We start from the raw sequence: 20378 nt of genomic DNA, 5'->3' as shown, positions 1-20378 counted from the left end.
AAAAAGTCAAAGTACATTCGGCTTTACTTGGCTCCTTTCGCAGTCCCGCCCACCTCCACTGATTGCAAGAGGAGCAAGCGCCGCTGACATACAGAAAGCCAAATGTACTTCGGCTAGTCTTGGCTCCTCTCGCAGTCCAGCCCCTGACTGAGCAGAGCCGATTCTAGCTGAAGTACACTCAGCTTTCTGTATGTCAGCGGCGCTCGCTCCTCTCGCAATCAGTGGAGGTGGGCGAGACCACGAGAGGAGCCGAGTAAAGCTGAAGTACGCTCGGCTTTCTGTATCCTGGCTCCGCTTGCTCCTCTCTGCTGTCCGTTCACAGTCAGTAGAAATTGGCACCAAATTTAAAATGGAAATGCTGCAAAAGGCACTGGGCAAGGCTGCAGATGGGCATTTTAATGTAAGTTTTTTTTTCCTTAAACTTCCCACTTAAACTTGGGGTGCATGTTATACGCCGATAAATACGGTAAATTACATTGAAAAGTGCTGTGCTAGGTATTATGCACTATACACCCAATATTGGATACCAAATACATACATAACATAAACACACAAATATTGACCAATGGTGAAGTGCCAGTAAATAAATTAAATAAGGGAGTGGAAAATCAAATGCACAGTAAATATATAGTGCTCATGTGAAAAAACGAATTCATAAGATTCAAAAAGTTCATAAAACTCCATATTCCCCCTGAAGTAGATACAAATTCCCTAAATCGAATACGCGTCAGGAAGGGGACAGGACGGCTCGAGGAACAGTTTACCTGCCATAGGAGGAGATGCACATCACCCCCATACCTTTCCAAAAACTGAGGTATTCCACCGAGGAGCCCTGGCTGCAGTTTTTACCTTCTGAGCCAAGAGGAGGTTCTAATGCACGTTTAGACTTAGCTTAATCACCATGTCGCACACTCTAAGGTGAGCGTTCACTACCTAGGGCATCACTGAAGGGAGGACACCTTGGCACATTTACCTATCAAGTTGTTTTTGTGATTACATGGACTCAGCGTATTGATTAGAAGCACAGCAGGACACTGTCTGCACACAAGCACTTTAACCACTTCCCGACCAGCTCACGCCGATGTACGTCAGCAGAATGGCACGGGCAGCCATATGGGCGTACAGGCACGTCCAATCTTTAATGCCGCCCTGCCATTGCGAGCGCGTCGCCGGTCGGGACCCCCGTGAGTCCGGTCGCGGGTCCAGCGGACTTGACCGCCACGGGAATACCCTCTCATCTCACGGGGCAGCTGAACGGAGAGATGCCGTTGTAAACAGCATCTCCCCGTTCTGCCTAGCAACAAGTGATGCTGATCTCTGCTCCATGTGATTGGAGCAAAGATCAGTGTTCACTAAAAGAAAGCCCAGCCCCCAACAGTTAGTAACACACCCCTAGGAACACTTAACCCCTACACTGCCCCCCACTGGTTAATCCCTTCACTGGCAGTGTCATTTACACAGGAATCACTGCATTTGTATAGCAGTGATTGCTGTATAAATGACAATGGTCCCAAAAATGTGTCAAGAATGTCCGATGTGTCCGCCATAATGTCGCAGACACAATAAAAATCGCTGATCGCCGCCATTACTAGTAAAAAAAAAAAAAAAAAAGGAAGATGGTTAATAAAAATGCCATAAAACTATCCCCCATTTTGTGAACGGTATAACTTTTGCGCAAACCAATCAATCGCTTATTGCGTTTTTTTTTTTACCAAAAATATATAGAATACGTATCGGCCTAAACTGAGGGGAAAAAAAATTTTTTTATATATTTTTTGGGGGATATTTATTATAACAAAGTAAAAAATAATGAGTTTTTTTCAAAATTGTCGCTCTATTTTTGTTTATAGCGCAAAAAATAAAAACCGAAGGGGTGATCAAATAGCACCAAAAGAAAGCTCTATTTGTGGAAAAAAAAAAAGGACATCAATTTTGTTTGGGAGCCACGTCAGACGACCGCACAATTGTCAGTTATATCGACGCAGTGCCGAATCGCAAAAAGTGGTCTGGTCTTTGGCCAGCAAAATGGTCCGGGGCTGAAGTGGTTAATACTTGTCATATTTTTTTCACATTCATAAAAGTCCATGTTATGTACTTTTTGAATCTTATGAATGTTTCACATGAGCACTATATATTTACTGTGCATTTAAGTTTCCACTCCCTTTTTTTATTTTTTATTTACTGGCACTTCACCATTGGTCAATATTTGTGCGTTTTTAGGTTATGCATGCATTTGGTATCCAATATTGGAATACCTAGCACAGCACTTTTCAATTAAATTTTTTAATAATCTATTTTGATTTTAGCTGCTGTATTTTATATTGATCCAATACCTTTCATATTTATTTTATTTTTGATGAGATCATATTTATAGTGCGATGTAATATTTACTCATTTATGCTTGCACGATTTGTGAGACGTGTTTAACCACTTGCCTACTGGGCACTTAACCACTTGCCGACCGCCGCACGATGATATACGTCGACAGAATGGCACGGGCAGGCATATGGGCGTATATATACGTCCCCGCCTTCCCGCGGGTGGGGGGCCCGATCGGGCCCCCCCCCGGTGCCTGCGGCGGTCGGTATTCGTTCGGGAGCGATCCGGGATGAGGGGGCAGCCATTCATTCATGGCCACCCCCTCGCGATCGCTACCGACGAATAGAAATGCTCCGTGACATCACTTCCTCTCCTGTAATGTAAACACAGGAGAGGAAGTGATGTAATCTCTCCTCCGTGTCGGTATTTTTCGGTGAGTTGCACCAACACGACACTACACAGTAGAACATGCCAGGCACACTCACACCCCCCCGATCACCCCCCCCAATTACCCCTGCCCCCCAGTCACAGTGACACCAATGTCATTTTTTTTTTTTTGCATTGGTGTCATTTGTGACTGTAATAACTGTTAGGGCAGTTAGGGTTAGCCCCCTTTAGTTCTAATGTACCCCCCTAACCCCCCCAATAAAGGTTTAACCCCGTGATCACCCCCCGTCGCCAGTGTCACTAAGGCTGGGTTCACATTGCAGCGGTTTATGAGAACGAATGTGATTCGCACCGCACTGCAGTGCAAATCACATCCGATCTCTGTGCGATTCGAGTTCAGCCATACAGATAGTATGGCTGAATTTGCATCGCACCCGCCGCAAATTCGCACGGGACCCTTTTTTTGGTCCGCAGCAGAATCGGATCGCATGGGTGTTCACACCATGCGATCCGAGTTTGCAGAACGCACTGCGATATGCGAACTGATCTGGGGGTGTCATTAACATTTCACTGACACTCCCAGCAGTTCGCATAGGGCAGTGTGAACTGCCGCCGGGAGGCATGCGATGCGGGAACCCGCCGCGGATTCGTGGCGTTCCTGCATCGCTCCAGTGTGAACCCAGCCTAATAAGCGATTATTTTTCTGATCGCTGTATTAGTGTCACAGGTGACGCTAGTTAGGCAGGTAGGTATTTAGGTTCGCTGCAGCTTTTTATAGCGCCAGGGACCCCCATATACTACCGCATAAAGCCCCCTGATTGCCCCCTAGTTAACCCTTTCACCAGTGATCACCATATAACTGTTACAGGTGACGCTGGTTGGTTAGTTATTTTTTTATAGTTTCAGGACACCCGCCATTTATTACCTAGTCTCTCTAGTGTACCCCTAAATTTAGGGGTGTCTACTTTCCAAAATGGGGTCATTTGGGGGGGGGGGGTTTGTGCCATCTTGGCATTTTATGGCCTTCAAAACTGTAACGCCCTTAGAAAGCCTGAAGGCGGTGCTTGGTTTTCGGGGCCCCGTACGCGGCTAGGCTCCCAAAAAGTCCCACATATGTGGTATCCCCGTACTCAGGAGAAGCAGCAGAATTTATTTTGGGGTGTCATTTCACATATGCCCATAGCATGTGTGAGCAATATATCACTTAGTGACAACTTTGTGTAAAAAAAAAAAAAAAAAAATTTTTTTTTTGTCATTCAATCGCTTGAGGCAAAAAAATAAAATATTCAATGGGCTCAACATGCCACTTATCAATTTCCTTAGGGGGTCTACTTTCCAAAATGGGGTCATTTGGGGGGGTTTTGTACTGCCCTGCCATTTTAGCACCTCAAGAAATGAGATAGGCAGTCGTAAACTAAAAGCTGCGTAAATTCCAGAAAACGTACCTTAGTTTGTAGATGTGACAACTTTTGCGCAAACCAATAAATATACAGTTATTGACTTTTTTTTTTACCAAAGACATGTGGCTGAATACATTTTGGCCTAAATGTATGACTAAAATTGAGTTTATTGGATTTTTCTAATAACAAAAAGTAGAAAATATCTTTTTTTTTCAAAATTTGCGGTTTTTTTAAATAAAAATCGCAGAGGCAATCAAATACCATCAAAAGAAAGCTCTATTTGTGGGAAGAAAAGGACGCAAATTTTGTTTGGGTACAACATTGCATGACCGCGCAATTACCAGTTAAAGCAGCGCAGTGCCAAATTGTAAAAAGACCTCTGGTCATTGACCAGCAAAATGGTCCGGTCTGAAAGTGGTTAAACACCCCTCCTGCCCAGACCAATTCGCAGCTTTCGGTGCTCTCACATATTGAATGACAATTACTCAGTCATGCAACACTGTCCCCAAATGAATTTTTTGTCCTTTTTTCCCCCACAAATAGAGCTTTTTTTTTGGTGTTATTTTAACACCTCTGGGGTTTTCATTTTTTGCGCTATAAATGAAAAAAGACCGAAAATTTTGAAAAAAAAAAAAACGCATATTTCTTTGTTTCTGTGACAAAATTATGCTAATTATTAATTTTTCTTCATAAATTTTGGCCAAAATTTATACTGCTACATGTCTTTGGTAAAAATAACCTAAATTAGTGGATATTATTTGGTCTTTGTGAAAGTTAGAGAGTCCACAAGCTGTGGTGCGAATCGCACAAAATTCATCACATCTGATGTACTGGTGGCCTATCTCACTTCTTGCGACCCGAACAAGTCAGGAAAGTACAAATACCCCCCAAATGACCCCTTTTTGGAAAGTAGGCATTCCAAGCTATTTAGTAAGAGGCATAGCGAGCTATTTGATGTTTTTAATTTTTTCCCACAATTCTTTGCAAAATTTTTATTTTTTTTATTTTTTTCCACAAAATTGTCATTTTAATAGGTTATTTCTCTCACATGGCATGTGTATACCACAAATTACACCCCCCAAAAAATTCTGCTACTCCTCCTGAGTATTACAATACCACGTGTGGGACTTTTTCACAGCCTGGCCACATAGAGAGGCCCAACATGCAGGGAGCGCCATCAGGTGTTCTAGGAGCATAAATTACATAATTTAACTTGTTGACTACCTATTACAATTTTGAAGGCCCTGGAGCACCAGGACAATGACACGTGACACTGATGACAGATGGCACTGATACGTGGCACTGATGACAGATGGCACTAATATGTGGCACTGATGACACGTGGCACTGATGAAAAAAGGCACCAATATGTGGCACCGATGACACGCGACACTGATGACAGATGGCACTGATAAGTGCCATTGATGGCATGTGACACTGACAGGTGGCATTGATGACAAATGGCACTGATACGTGGCACTGACAGATGGCACTGGGGACAAATGGCACTGACAACAGGTGGCACTGGGGACAAATAGTGCTATCTGTCCCCAGTGCCACCTGTTAGTGCTATCTGTCCCCAGTGCCACCTGTTAGTGCCAACAGGTGTCACTGGGGGAAGGATGGCACTGGGCGAGGATGGCACTTTTTTCTTTTCTTTTTTTACTTACGGCCGCTGCAGCTGTTCATCTCTCCCTTCTCACACTCTGTCTGTGAGGAGGGAGAGCGGCGCTGAGAGATGATCTCATATGTTTACATATGAGATCATCTCTCATTGGACACACCGATCGCGCTGTAAACAGCCGCTGTGATAGGGACACAGCCAGCACAGAACTTCCCCGATGCGCACCCGTGGCGGCGCGCAGAGGGGAAGTAAATAGGAGAACGTCCAGGGATGCCCTCCCGGCAGTTAGCGTCCGTGCTGTAGCCGTCTTTCGGCTATAGCACGGGCGGGAAGTGGAAAGCTACTGGCGCTAACCTTTCTCTATATATTTACTGGTCATCTGGCTAGTGGTGGCTCGCAGGATTCTTTGTTTTTTAGCCTTAAAATCATTTACAAGCTCCTCCTGTGTAGCTCTGGACCGATCCCGCACTTTTCTCATGATCAACCTTACAACCATGAGGCAAAATCTTGCATGGAGCTCCAGACTGAGGCTAACTGATGGTTATTTTGTATTTCTTCCATTTGCGAATAATCACTCCTTCTCACCAAGCTTCTTACTGATGGTCTTTTAGCCCATTCCAGCCTTGTGCAGGTCTACAGTCTTTGACAGCTCTTTGGTCTTGCCCATGATGGTAGGTTTGAATGGAAGAAAGTCTGTGGACAGGTGTCTTTTATACACATAACGAGTTGTCATTAGGAGCACCTTCTTAAATTGACAAGATTAATCTGTGTACCACATGACCACATACTGTAGCCATTCTGTGGGAGCCAGAATTATTGTTGGTTGGTAGGAGATAAAATACTTATTTTACTGACTCAACTGCAAATGAATTTATAACATTTGTATCATGTGTTACATAGTTACCGTATTTTTCGGACTATAAGGCGCACGTAAAAGCCTAAATTTTCTCCCAAAAACGACCGTGCGCCTTATAGTCCGGTGCGCCTTATATATGACCTGTTGACATCGCTGGAGTTCTTTGTTAACAGTATCTGTCATCTTGACGTAAACCTTCGGACTATAAGGCGCACGTAAAAGCCTAAATTTTCTCACAAAATCGACCGTGCGCCTTATAGTCCGATGCGCTTTATATATATGGAAATATCCATTTTATCAGCCGGTCGTTGCTAGTGCGCCTTATAATCCGGTGCGCCTTATAGTCCGATGCGCCTTATATATGGAAATATCCATTTTATCAGCCGGTCGTTGCTAGTGCGCCTTATAATCCGGTGCGCCTTATAGTCCGAAAAATACGGTAGTCAGGTTGAAAAAAGGAGACCCAAGTCCATCTAGTTCCTGATCCACCGAGAGGCAATCAGATTTTTCCTGGATCAACTATACCTATAAATGTTAGTACCCAGTTATATTACCCATTGAAATCAATCGGTACAAGTCGCCTAGAAGTCGGATTGAAGTAGTACAGGAACCTTTTTTGAAGTCGGAGCGACTGCTGTAGTGTACATTAAGACGGCTCCATTAACTATCATTAATTTTCTCAACAGCGCGACTTGAAGTCAGATCCCGAGTTGCCCCTGTGTGAACCGCACATGTGAGATACAATCACTACATATGCATGCGAGACCTACGTGCACGTTTGCCGTTGCATGTGGGTGGGGGAGTGGAGGAGGGGGTATGGAGCGGAGGTGCTTTGACCCCTTAGGAGCTGGTGCCTGCCAGCCCTTTAAGGGTTTTTGAATGCTGGGAGGCAGGGCGGGGATTATGGTCATGTGACCACTGTGATTGGCTGTCACATGGTTGGAAAGCTCACGACTGCAAGCAGCGAATGGGAGCTTTCAGTTAGCACAGCTCTATCAGTGCTATTGCACGCAAATGTGCACCCACTCAGCGCAGAGGCCGCATATTTGCGTGCGCTCGGCGTGAAGAGGTTATATTTTAACTTCAATTTAACTCTTTTATACATTTTCTTTTCTTTAACCACTTCAGCTCCGGTAGAATTTACTCCCTTCCTGACCAGGCCATTTGTTGAGATACTGCACCGCGTTGCTTTAATTGACAATTGCACAGTTGTGCAAAACTGTACCCAAATAAAACTTATGTCCTTTTTTCCGCACAAATAGAGCTTTCTTTAGGTGGCATTTTATCACCTCTGTGGTTTTTATTTTTTGCACTATAAACAAAAAAAGAGAGAGAGCGAGCGATTTTATATATACACACTTTCTGCTATATAACATATTTTACCCAATTAAAAAAAAAATAATCTTCATCCTTTTAGGTTAATATGTATTATGCTACATATTTTTGGTAAAAACAAAATCCCAAAAAGCGTATATTGATTGATTTGGGAAAAAGTTATATCGTCTACAAACTATTTTTATGGAATTCATTTTTTATTTTTTACTAGTAATGGCGACAATTAGCAATTTTTGTGGAACGGAAATCTGAAATCACAAAATCGGACAGCTGACACTTCATACTTTTTGGGGACCAGTGACATTATTACAGTGATCAGTGCTAAAAACATAATGAACTGTTACTGTACTAATGACATTGGCAGGGAAGGGGTTAACATTAGTGGCAAAGGGTTAAGTGTGTCTAACTACGGGGAATGTGCTGTGATGGGGGGGAAATGGAGATCCATGGCAGAACGGCGATCTGCCTTGTTTACATAGGCAGACTGTCATTCTGCCTCTCAGAACGATCCACGGGAGCGGGGCTCTGGCGCCGCACACCCCGCAGCCAAAGAGGAAAAAGAAATAGAAAAAAAAAATCGAAGTTACGTACAGGTAACGTTTTTTTCAGGAGTCTTTCAGGAGAGCACACGAGAGACCTCGGCTCCTCCCTTCTCAGGAAACACCGCCTCCATCAGATCTTTAAAACCATTCCTTCCCTCCAGCCCTTCAGCTTTTGCATGAGCACCTCCGACCAGACTAGGGAGACAAAGATACATCAAAAAAAATTACACATACCTGATGCTCTTATGTCCTAATGGTAAGACCCTATTTTGGGTGGGTACCGGTGCTGTCCTGAAATACTCCTGAAAAACGTTACCGGTACGTAACTTCGATTTTCCCTCTTTCGTCTTTCAGGACAGCACACTTGAGAGGATAAGCGAGCACTTACCATAGGGTGGGACCACTGCATGCAGGACTTTACGCCCAAAGGCCTGGTCCTGGGCAGACAATAAGTCCAATCTGTAGTGCTTAACTAAAGTCTTAAAACTTGACAACGTTGCTGCTCTGCAGATCTGCTTGGGTGTAGCACCAGCCCACTCTGCTTGTGACGTTGCCATAGCCCTAGTGGAATGGGCCCTAATACCTTCCGGGACCTCCACCCCCTTTGCTATATATATGCCTGACTGATTGACAACCTAATCCACCTGGCTATAGTATTTCTAGAGGCTTTAGACCCCCCTCCTAGCCCCTAAAAAAGAAAAAAAAAATGAATCGGACTTCCTTGAATTGCTCCGTAATCTCCAGTTATTTTAATATACACCTCCTGACATCTAACTTGTGGAAGACATGTTCCTGTTCCCTCACAGGATTCGAACAAAATGTGGGCAAACAGATTTCCTGACTTCTATGGAAATTTGAAGCTACCTTCGACAAAAAGGCCGGATCAGTTTTAAAAATAATCTGATCCGGAAAAACCTGAAGGAAAGGTGCCCTCCTTGAGAGGGCTTCTAGCTCACTGACCCTTCTCGCGGTAGTGATAGCTACCAAAAACACTGTCTTAAGGGTTAAAAATTTCACCGTACAAGAACTGATAGGCTCAAAAGGATCCTCTGTAAGAGCCTGCAAAACTAAAGATAGATCCCAAACTGGAAAGGGATGTAAACCGACTGGTCTCTGTCTACTTAAACCTTTAAAGAACCTGGAAACCCAAGGATTCGCTGCCAGTTGCTGTTCAAGAAAAACACTTAAGGCAGAAACCTGACCTTTAAGAGTACTGAGAGCCAGTCCCTTATCTGCCCCCCTCAGTAGGAACTCCAGCACTGCTACTGGACTCTGAACGTTAAAGGAGCTCTCCGCACACCAGGAATTGAATTTTTTCCATACCTTCAAATAAATCCTGAGTGTCTCTTCCTTTCTAGAATTCAGAAGAGTCCCTATAAACCTTTCAGAGAACCCCTTTTTTTTCAGCATCTCCTCTTCAGTGGCCAGCCTGCCAGACTCCACCTCTCCACCTGAGGGCAGCAGATTGGGCTTTGAAAAAGTAGATCTTCCCTGACCGGAAGTATCCAAGGTGGTTCCACCACCAGCTTCTTTAAAACAGAAAGCCAAGGCCTCCTGGGCCAGTGTGGGGCTATCAAGATTAGGGTTGTATTCTCTAACTGGAATTTCCTTTGATCTTCCGGCAACAACACGGGAGGGGAAAAGGCATAGCACTTGGTAAAAGGCCATCTCTGAAAAAGAGCATCCACTACTATTGCTCCGTCTCCCCGATTCAGAGAGAAGAATAGAGGAGTTTTTGTGTCAAAAGAAAACGTAAAAAGATCCACAAACGGTCTCCCCCACCTCTAGACAATCATCTTGTAGATTCCCAGATTCAGGACCCAGTCGCTCTCCCTCAACTTCTTCCTGCTGAGGAAGTCTGCTCTCCGATTTAGCTCTCCTTTCAGGTGTACTGCTGATAGAGTGCACACTGTGACCTCTGCCCAGCTGAATATTGCTTCCGTTAGAGAGCAAAGGGAGCTGCTTCTTGTGCCCCCGTCGATTGATGTAAGCAACCACTGAAGAATTCTCCGAACGGCCCTGGACATGATGTCCCTGGCGTTCCTGTTGGAAAAACCTTAGAGCCAAGAAGATGGCTCTCAGCTCTCTCCAATTTGAGGACTTCCCTGCGTCCTCGAAACTCCAAGATCCTTGGGCCAGACCTTTCTCCAGGTGTGCTCCCCAACTCGTGCCGCTTGCGTCCATTGTGACTACCTTGGACACTGGAAGTACCCATTCTAGACCCCGAGATAGATTTGCTGCTCTTCTCCACCACCACAGGGACCTCTTTACTTTTATTGGAATGAGAACCGTAGAGACCAGAGAATTCGGAGTACGATCCCAAACCTTCAAAATGAAAAGCTGCGGGGGGCTAAAGTGTGCTCCTGCCCACCTTACCGCTGGAAGGGACGACGTCAGCAGTCCCAAGGCTGACATGGCCTTTCTTATAGAGATTTGTTGATTGCTTTGAAGGACTGCCAAAGCCAAATTTTCTCTTCTGGAAGAAAGACTCGCTGCTGAGTTGTCTAGAACGTACCCTAGGAACGTCACTCTCTGCGATGGAACCAGGTTGGATTTCTCCAAATTTAAGAGCCATCCCAATTGTTCCAAAACATTTCTTGCTACCTGCAAATCCTAAACTAGCTGCACCCGTGAAGATGCAAACAGGAGCAGGTTGTCCAGGTATGCTACCACTGAGATTCCCGAGTCGCAGAAAAGCCATAGCTTCCACCATAACTTTGGTGAATATCCGGGGGGGGGGGGGGAAGAGGATAGCCTCAAGGGGAGGGCTCGAAACTGAAGATGTACTACTTCTGACCCAGACTTTACTGCCAACCTGAGGAACCTCTGGCTGCGTTCGGCAATTGGAATGTGCAGATAGGCGTCTATTAGATCTATGGACGCCATGAAGCAACTTGGAGGCAGCAGTGTTCACGGAAAAAATGAAATCCATCCGGAACCTTTTGTAACAGATTGACAGATTCAAAGGTTTCAGGTTCAGGACCAGCCTGGTCTTGCCTGAAGGCTTTCTGACCACAAAAACCTCTGGCTACCTCCCCCGGAGGAGCCTGTGATACTATATCCTGCTGCTCCAAATCATCCAGAGAAGTCAGAAGGGCTGCCGACTTCTCTGCACACCTCGGTAGGTCTGTGATTAGCAACCTGTGTGTGTGTTGGAGGGGGGACTTGAGAACTGCAGTCTGTACCCCCTCCTTATAATGCCTAGTATAAAAGGATTGGAGGTAACCGACTCCCACTGTCTTCCTCCCACTGGGGTTAACTTGTCATTGGCACTGTTGGGACTGCTCAGGAGGGCGAAAAATCGCTCCGCCACGCCCTCTGCCCTTGTTGGTCCAGACTTTTCTCTGGGACTCTGTCCTCTGAAAGTTAAACTCCCTTTGTGGGTGAGTCTTCTTTTTAGATTTTCCCCCCACTTTTTTCTTTAAAGCGGGAGTCCACCGGGACTCCGCGTTTTTTTTTTTTTTTTTTTTTTAAAAGCCAGCAGCTACAAATACTGCAGCTGCTGACTTTTAAATAGTGACACTTACCTGTCCAGCGCGCCCGCGATGTCGGCACCCGAAGCCGATCGCTCGCTCGTCTATCGGGTCCTGCCGCCGCCATCTTGGGTATGGGAATCAGGAAATGGAGCCTTTCGGCTTAATTTCCCGGTTCCCTACTGCGCATGCGCGAGCCGCGCGGCGCAATCCGGACGGTCCCCGCTGCCTCTGGGAGCTGTGTGTTTCCCAGCAGGCAGCGGGGCACTTGCTGAAGGGGGCGGGCGCTTGCGGAAAGGGGCGTAACGTACGCCCCTTTCCGCAGAGAGCTAGCCCGGAAGTGGGTGCAGTTACCTGGATTATCCAGGTAACTGCACCCCCCTCCCCCCTGAAAGGTGCCGATTGTGGCGCCGGAGGGGGGGGGATTCCGATGAGCGGAGGTCCATTTTAGGGTGGACCTCCGCTTTAAAGGGAAAAGCCTTCTTTTTATCCGCTGTCTGATCAAGGACAAACTGCAGGTCTGGACCGAACAGTAAATCCCCCGTGAAGGGAATACCACAAAGTTTGATCTTTGAAGCATCATCCCCTTGCCATGTCTTTAACCAAAGCGCCCTTCTGGCTGAATTAGCCAAGGCAGGGGATCTAGCAGACATGCAGACCAATTCTGCTGATGCATCTGCTATGTATGCGACACCCTTTAAAAGCATTGGGAAAATAAGGGCAATAAAGCGCAGACCCTATTGGCCAGGAAGCTGGCTGATCGCACGCAAGCCTCCGCGCCCTCCCAAATTAGAAACCGTGGGGGGAGACCTTTTGTCTCGCCCGCAGGATATCGCAGATACATTTGCTGACTTTTACACGGACCTGTATAACAAGAGGGACATACCCCATAACCCACCAACCCCTGACTTAGCTGACCGCATAGCCAATTACCTAGCTGACGTGACACTGCCCCAGGTGCAGGACGCGGAACTCCAGGAACTGAACGCCCTCATCACCGATGAGGAACTGGCAGCGACTGTAAAGGCGCTCCCAGCTCACAAATCTCCGGGTCCAGATGGCTTCCCATACGAGTACTATAAAATGTTTCTACCCATCTTGAGCCCATACATGACCAATCTGTTCAATTCCTTCCTCACACGGGCCCCGGTCCCAACGGAGATGTTGGCTTCCTTTAGATCCCTTATCCCTAAACCAGACAAGGACCAGACCTCATGCGCCAGTTATAGGCCTATCGCCCTATTGAACTCGGACCTTAAGATCTTTACGAAAATCCTGGCCAACCGCCTCAATACAATCCTTCCTGCCCTGGTCCATAAGGACCAGGTTGGCTTTGTACCTTTCCGACAAGCAGGTGACAACACCAGGAAAGTTATTGACCTCATTGACGTAGCGAACAAGACTGGTCGCCCCTCCCTGGTCCTGAGTCTAGACGCGGAAAAGGCGTTTGATCGCCTGAGCTGGCCCTTTATGACGGCGACTAACCCGCATGGGTTTCCGGGGTCCCTTCCTGCACGCTATACAACACCTTTACACCACCCCCACTTCTCAAGTTAAGACCCCGTATGCAATTTCTCCGACTTTCCCTATCACTAATGGCACCCGCCAGGGCTGTCCGCTTTCTCCTCTGCTGTTTGCTCTCTGTGTCGAGCCCCTGGCGGAGGCCATTAGAAGAAACCCGGATGTCCGGGGTGTCTCGGTTCGGGGCAGGGAATTTAAAATATCGCTCTTCGCTGACGACGTCATCCTCACCCTGACCCTGCCCAGGACCTCCTTACCCAACCTACACGCAGAACTTAGCCGACACGGGGCGATCTCGGGCTACAAAATAAACGCATCCAAGTCAGTAGCCCTCCCACTTAATATGCCCCTAGTTGAAGGGGCTCATCTGCGCTCGGCCTTCCCCTATCGTTGGGAGACTTCCTCTCTTAAATATCTAGGGGTTCAAATTACCCCATCCTTCCACACTCTATACCAGGCCAACTTCCCCCCCCTCTATAGGGAGATCAGGGGACTTATCCATAAATGGAAAACACACCATATATCCCTTACGGGGCGGATCGCGTCCATTAAAATGGTAATCCTCCCCAAACTTCTCTACCTATTTCAGACACTGCCTGTCCCGATCCCCTACGCACACCTCCGTATGCTCCAGAAAGACTTATTAAAATTTGTATGGAACTTTAAAAAACGTCGGGTCCCAGGCACGGTTCTCACTGCCTTGCGCTCGGAAGGCGGTTTGGCATTCCCTGACTTGGTTAGGTACTACCAGGCGACGATGCTCCGGGCGATAGTCTCCTGGTTCCCTCAACGGTCATATAACAAGTGGTCGGAGATAGAAAAAATATGGTTAGCCCCAGTACACCCGAACAGTCTGCTCTGGGGGGCGGGGGTGGCGCTTGAGCCGAACCGGTTGTTGGGCTCGATAGCTCACCTCCGTCAGCTTTGGCAGAAGCTGTCTCGTCACTGCAAGCTACACTCGGAGTCGTCCCTGATGACCTCGTTCCTTTACAACCCCATGCTCCCAGACAGCCTGACCCACCAGATGTCCTGGCCCTGGGCGTCCCGAGGTCTATTTCACCTGGGACACCTGGTGGACCCCAGATCGAGAAAGCTGCTCTCCTTCTCGGAGCTCCAGGCCAAACATGACCTCCCCCGACAGACGTTCTACAGTTATCTTCAAAAAAGACACTTTGCACAAAAATTTGCCCCGAGACTCCAATTCTCCCCGCCCTCCCCATTTGAGATGATTATATTGAACGGACGGAATGGCAGGGGGTTGATCTCGGATATATACCGCATTCTCAGCTCACACCACTCCCAGGCGAGGGGCAAGCACAAGTATATGTTGCAATGGGAGAGGGACCTGGGAGAGGAGCTCTCCCTTGAGGATCGGCAGGGGGTGTGGCGACAGGCAGCCAAATCTTCTCTTTGCACCCTTTACAAGGAAAATGCATACAAGATACTCTTCCGTTGGTACCGGACCCCAGAGGTACTGTACAAAATATATCCCTCCACCTCTGATCGTTGCTGGCGCTGCCTAAAAGACAGAGGTACCCTGTTCCACATATACTGGACTTGCCCCTCGATATCCCCTTTCTGGACTCTGACCCAACAGCTCCTTGGCCGCTTGCTGGGGGTGCCCGTCCCGTTTGAACCCAAGTTCTTCCTATTTGGCCTGTCCCGACTTAAGCTAGCTAAACCGTCCCGGAAGCTTCTGAGACATGTTCTCACGGCAGCCCGATGCTTGATTGCCCTCCGTTGGAAAAGCCAAACGGCCCCAACTATGGAAGCCTTTTATTCTAGAATAAAGGACATCGAACTCATGGAGAAAATGACTGCCAGAATACGGGACAGGCTGGAGGAATTTGATCTGGTTTGGGGGAGATGGCGGCTGCTGGAGGATTAGGGGCGCACCGAGTTCGGTACGACAACGTGGATCACTGGTTTTCTCTTCTTCATCTTTTTTCTGTCTTTCTTCTGCTGACTTTGACTATTGCTGCGGCGGACTCTTGCCGCTCTACCTTAAGTGTGTTGCATAGGACTTATGGCGGAACTTACAGGGCCTCTTGGGCTTGGGAGCGGGCAGTTGACTGTGTGTGTCTCCTGACCCCCCGCTCTTGGCCAACCACATTATTATGCCTTGCTGTACGTGCCCATGGCCCGTTACCACAGATAGCGTGCTTATTCCTGACTTTGCTATGTTTTGTAATTGCATTGCTGCTACTACGCTTCTGTACTGCTTATCTTCCTATGCTGTTAATGAAAATAAAGAAAACGTTATTTAAAAAAAAAAAAGCATTGGGAAAGAGGGAATTGTTTCTTTTGCAGTCCCTGCCTCAATATGACCTTTTATATGAGTCAACCAGTGCTCCATGTTACGTGCCACCACCGTGACAGCCATGGCAGGCTTAAGATTGCTTAAAGAAGAATCCCAAGATTTCTTGAGGAAAGAGTCCATCCTCTTGTCAATAGGGTCAGCTAGCATACCCATATCTTCAAAAGCCAAATCGGTCCTTCTGGATACCGGAGAGAAGGCCGCATCCAGTCTAGGAGATTTGTTCCACACAGCAGATTCATCCTCTGAAAAAGGGAATCTGCGTTTCAATGCTCTAGAAAAGAAAGGCTTCCTCTCTGGGTCTCGCCATTCCTTCCTAATGGTGTCTACCAGAACTTCATGCACTGGGAAGACCCTTTTCTTCAGTTCTCCGAGACCTTCATACATCTGGTCATGCAGAGACCAGGATTGTTTTTCTCCTCTTGGATACCCAGTATAGTGTGAATAGCTCCCAGGAGCTCTTCCACTTACTCCAAGGAGAGCTTGTAATGGGAGGATCTGGAGGACTCACTATCCACCTTCTCTCCCTCTGACGGAGTCTGAGGATTCACTGTCATGATCACCCTCTAGTATCGTTCTGCTACCCCTAGGTAACCCATCATTAGCAGAGGGACCTGCGAAGGGGCCAGGTGTGACATCCTGTTGTGCTGGCAGAGCACTAGCTGGGGGCTGTATAGGCTGAAAATTCTCAAAGTTTTAAAAGACTGAAAAGTGCTGGAGAGCTCTTTAACAGAAACCACCAGACTAGAACTTTGTTCCTCAGCATGAACCTTGACTAAGCCCTCAATGCAATTCCTGCATAATACTTTCCTCCAGGATTCCCCTAACACACTTCTACATAAGGGGCACTTCTTGGACCTATGTGAGAGCTTAGACTTTTCCATGGACTTGTCCTGTAATGACAAAAAAACCCCACCAGCATCAGCCCCTGCCAGCAAAAAAAAAAAATTAACACCAGACCGACACCAGAAGTGCACCCTCCCATGACCAACCACCACCAGGGTCCCAGACGTGCAACTCTTCCCCTCCCACCAAGGAGGGGAGATCACCCATGGAGCTAAACAGGAAGTAGTAAGGGAACACCACCCCAGGGTTCCACTTACCTTAGAATGGCTGGTGCTGGCATCACCCGAAACCGAACAGGAACCATCAGTCTCAGACATCCCTTCGGTCCGAACGATCGATTTGTCAAAAAATGTTCTTCTTAGCTGTCGCTACAGCGTGAATGGGGCAAACACCAGCCTTGGCGCCGCCCGTTTTGGCGTCCCACGACCAGAACCAGAAGTCACGGGTGAACCGGACGTGACCTCTCCTGTCGGAAAATGATTTTGCCTGTCATCCAACCCAGCGTTGCGCTCCATGCTGACCACACTAACGAGGGGGAGACACGGACACATCCAGCGAACACCTTCCCCAGGCAGCGCCAAATGATCGCCCCCCAGGCCTCCGCTTTCCCCAAGGAAGGATAGGACGCGCCGGACACTGCAGGCAACAGACTCCCCAGCCTTGCTGCAATGTATGAGAGAGCTCAATCTCTCCGGACATCCCTTCGGCCAGAGCAAACGTTCCGCCTTCAGGATAACACTGGACTCAGCCTCCCCAGCTGAATTAAAACCAGGTTCCTAGCGATGTCTCCTTGCCAGAGGAAACACCAAAACTGAAGGGCTGGAGTGAAGGAATGGTTTTAAAGATCTGGTGGAGGCGGTGTTTCCTGAGAAGGGAGAAGCCGAGGTCTCAAGTGTGCTGTCCTGAAAGACGAAAGAGGGAAAAAATCATGTACAGGTACATGATTTTGTGCTAAAGGGCTGCCCTGCCACAGTATATGTATGTGGAGCGTTATTTAAGTGGTTAATTCAACTTTATTGCTATCACACAAGGAATGAACAGTATCTATTGTGGTAGCTTGGGCAGTAACAGATACTCTTTATGGAGAGATCAGGGATCCATTAGACCACTGATACATTCTCTGACCTCCAAGGCAGCTGGTCAAATACAGGCCACCTTGGCTGGTACTAGTCAGGTTAATAAAGAACCAAAACCAGAAGTGATGAAATCCTTGATGCTTCCAGCTTCATTCATCACAGATGCGGGGGAGAAACTGAATATTGGAATGATTTTTTTTTAATCAATGGTGGTAGATCAGAAATGGCAGCAGGAGGGGCCCTTCCAAGCACTGTAAAAAAAAATTATCTAGTGTATGTATAGCTGCTTGATTAATTACTTTTACCTGAAAGCTAGTTGCAGGCTGAAAAATGTGATACCAGAATCATGGTTATATGGACAGCAAGTGGTTAAAGAGTTGTCTATTGACAATATTGAGTATTGAAGTTTGCTGACATTTCATCTACATTTTAAGGCCCTTTTCACATGGGTTGAATTCCATTACGATCAGCAGGGGATCTGTGAGCTGATCCCCTGCTGATCAGAGCAGAGTGGGCAGATGACTGAGCAGATACGGGCACACAGCCCACTCTGCTCTATGGGCAGCCAGGAGTAAACAGATTCCGCTATCTGTTTACACCCACCCAGCTATCTCCAATTCGTTCTGCCTAAATGAAAAGGATGGAGGCCTCTGCCATTTTTTTTTTTTTACTGAGCCTGATCGGATACGGGCACAAGTCCATTTAAACCAGCCTCTCCATAGGTATGAATGGACTTTCTAATCAGATACACCTGAAAAACTGGCAGGCGGACCTGATCAAAAAACTGGATAAAAGGAGCCTTCACATGTTTTCACTCAAAAGCAACCTCTTATTAATATTTATATTTTACATTTTACATTTTACCAGCAATTTAGTTGTAAATGGTTGTCTGTATGCAATAAAATTAAATCAACTTTACCGTCAGGGGACCTGAGAAGAAATGCACAGTAGCAGGTAAGTGTAAACCTGTGCGTTCTTAAGGTTCACCTTTTTTTTTTTTCTAGTAAAATTCCAGTCCCCCTATATTCCAACATGGCATTCATGTACTTTTTTTGCAAAAATATCAAAGCTTTCCCTTAACCACTACAATGCAGGGCACTTTCACCCCCTTCCTTCCCAGCCCAATTTTCAGCTTTCAGCGCTCTAGCGCTTTCAGTGACAATTGCGCGGTCATGCTACACTGTACCCAAATGAAATTGTTATCATTTTGTTCGCACAAATAGAGCTTTATTTTGGTGTTATTTATTCACGACTCCGTTTTTTTTTTGCGATATAAGCGCAAAAATAGCGGAAATTCGGAAAAAAACAATATTTTCTTTTTTCTATTTGAAAAGAAATCCAATAAAATCAAATTTTGTCATAAATTTAAGCCAAAATGTATTCTGCTACATGTTTTTGGTAAAAAAAATTCCGTTAAGTGTATAATAATTGGTTTGTGTGATCACGGACATATGTACGCAAATGATCATGTACATATGTGTGCAGGTGATCACGTACATATGTGTGCAGATAATCATTGGGACATGTGATTTTAGTGGGACATATGTGGGGGACTTGTTTTTATTATTTGGGGACATGTATGTTTTGGGGACATATGTGGGGACTGTGTTTGTACTGTGTGGTGTGTTGTGTGTTTACACTACACTGATGATCAGTGAGTAAAAATCTGTAAAAAGCAGCCCATACTCACTGATCATCAGCCGGCTGCAGCGTTCTGTTCTCCTCTCCTCAGCGGTGACTTCCGTGTGAGGAGAGGAGAGCCGATTGCCTAGCAACCGGCTGTTTGTTTACATCACATGACGGCCGTGATTGGACACGGCCGTCATGTGATCAGGAGGGCCAATCACAGAGCCCTCCTGCCGATCTGAGATGTGCCGTGTCCGGGTGACACGAGCACATCGGGATCGCGCCGCTGCGCGGGCGCGCGCGATCCCGCTACTCCTGAAGGACGTTCCTGAACGTCCTATCAGGAGTAGACGGCTCCCACCCGGCCGTATATATGCATTGGCCGGGTGGGAAGTGGTTAAATCTACAGACACTTACTTCACTTGTCCTCATTTATGTTTCCAAACATATCCATTGCTTCTGCCCATCTTGCTGGTCAGACACAGGAATAAGTTGAACAGCTGACCTCATTAGCGCACACCCTGCATCATTCACCCTCCTACCTACCCACCCATTCTCAGCTGCATGTTTTTTCAATGAAATGCAATCAGTGATCACCATTTTCACTAACTATACAATAACAATGCATAGTGTATGTCATCTTTATAAGCCCCGTTCACAACTCTGCATAGCAGGAACTCACATACCCACATGAGTTTTTTTTTTTTTTTAAGGAGGGGAGGCATTTTGGAGCATTTTCAATCACACGTGGTACAGATTGTATAGTGTATGGCCACCTTTATTACACCTAAAAAGGCCTAGTTGCGCTTTCAGTGCCATTAGCGGCACACCAAACACAGAAGCAAATGCACATTTTGCCAAGGGAAAAAACAAGTGGCAAATGCTGCAAAATGTACAGTAAAAAACATGAAACCCACAAAACCCCAAAATGTCCAATGAGTCACGTGTAGTGCATCCTATTGGAATCAACAGGCTACCCTATGCGTGTCACAGAAAAAAAAAAAAAACGCACCAAGCTCCACTCTAAGAAAAAGTTCTGAAGCTTCTCTGGGGCAA

The 20378-nt window shown here is 46.6% G+C and overlaps 1 protein-coding gene across 2 annotated transcripts in view; it reads right to left on the bottom strand.

Annotated features, from left to right (window-relative positions):
- Nucleotides 1-20378, bottom strand: part of IDH3G (isocitrate dehydrogenase (NAD(+)) 3 non-catalytic subunit gamma) — a 188325-nt gene that overhangs the window by 121428 nt on the left and 46519 nt on the right. The gene's annotated exons all lie outside the window — the stretch shown is intronic.

Source organism: Lithobates pipiens, unplaced genomic scaffold (assembly GCF_037356315.1).
Source record: "Lithobates pipiens isolate NorthernLeopardFrog02 unplaced genomic scaffold, aLitPip1_a1.2 Scaffold_1, whole genome shotgun sequence".
In the NCBI taxonomy this organism is placed as follows: domain Eukaryota; kingdom Metazoa; phylum Chordata; class Amphibia; order Anura; family Ranidae; genus Lithobates; species Lithobates pipiens.
This window is presented reverse-complemented; position numbering and strand designations above follow the sequence as displayed.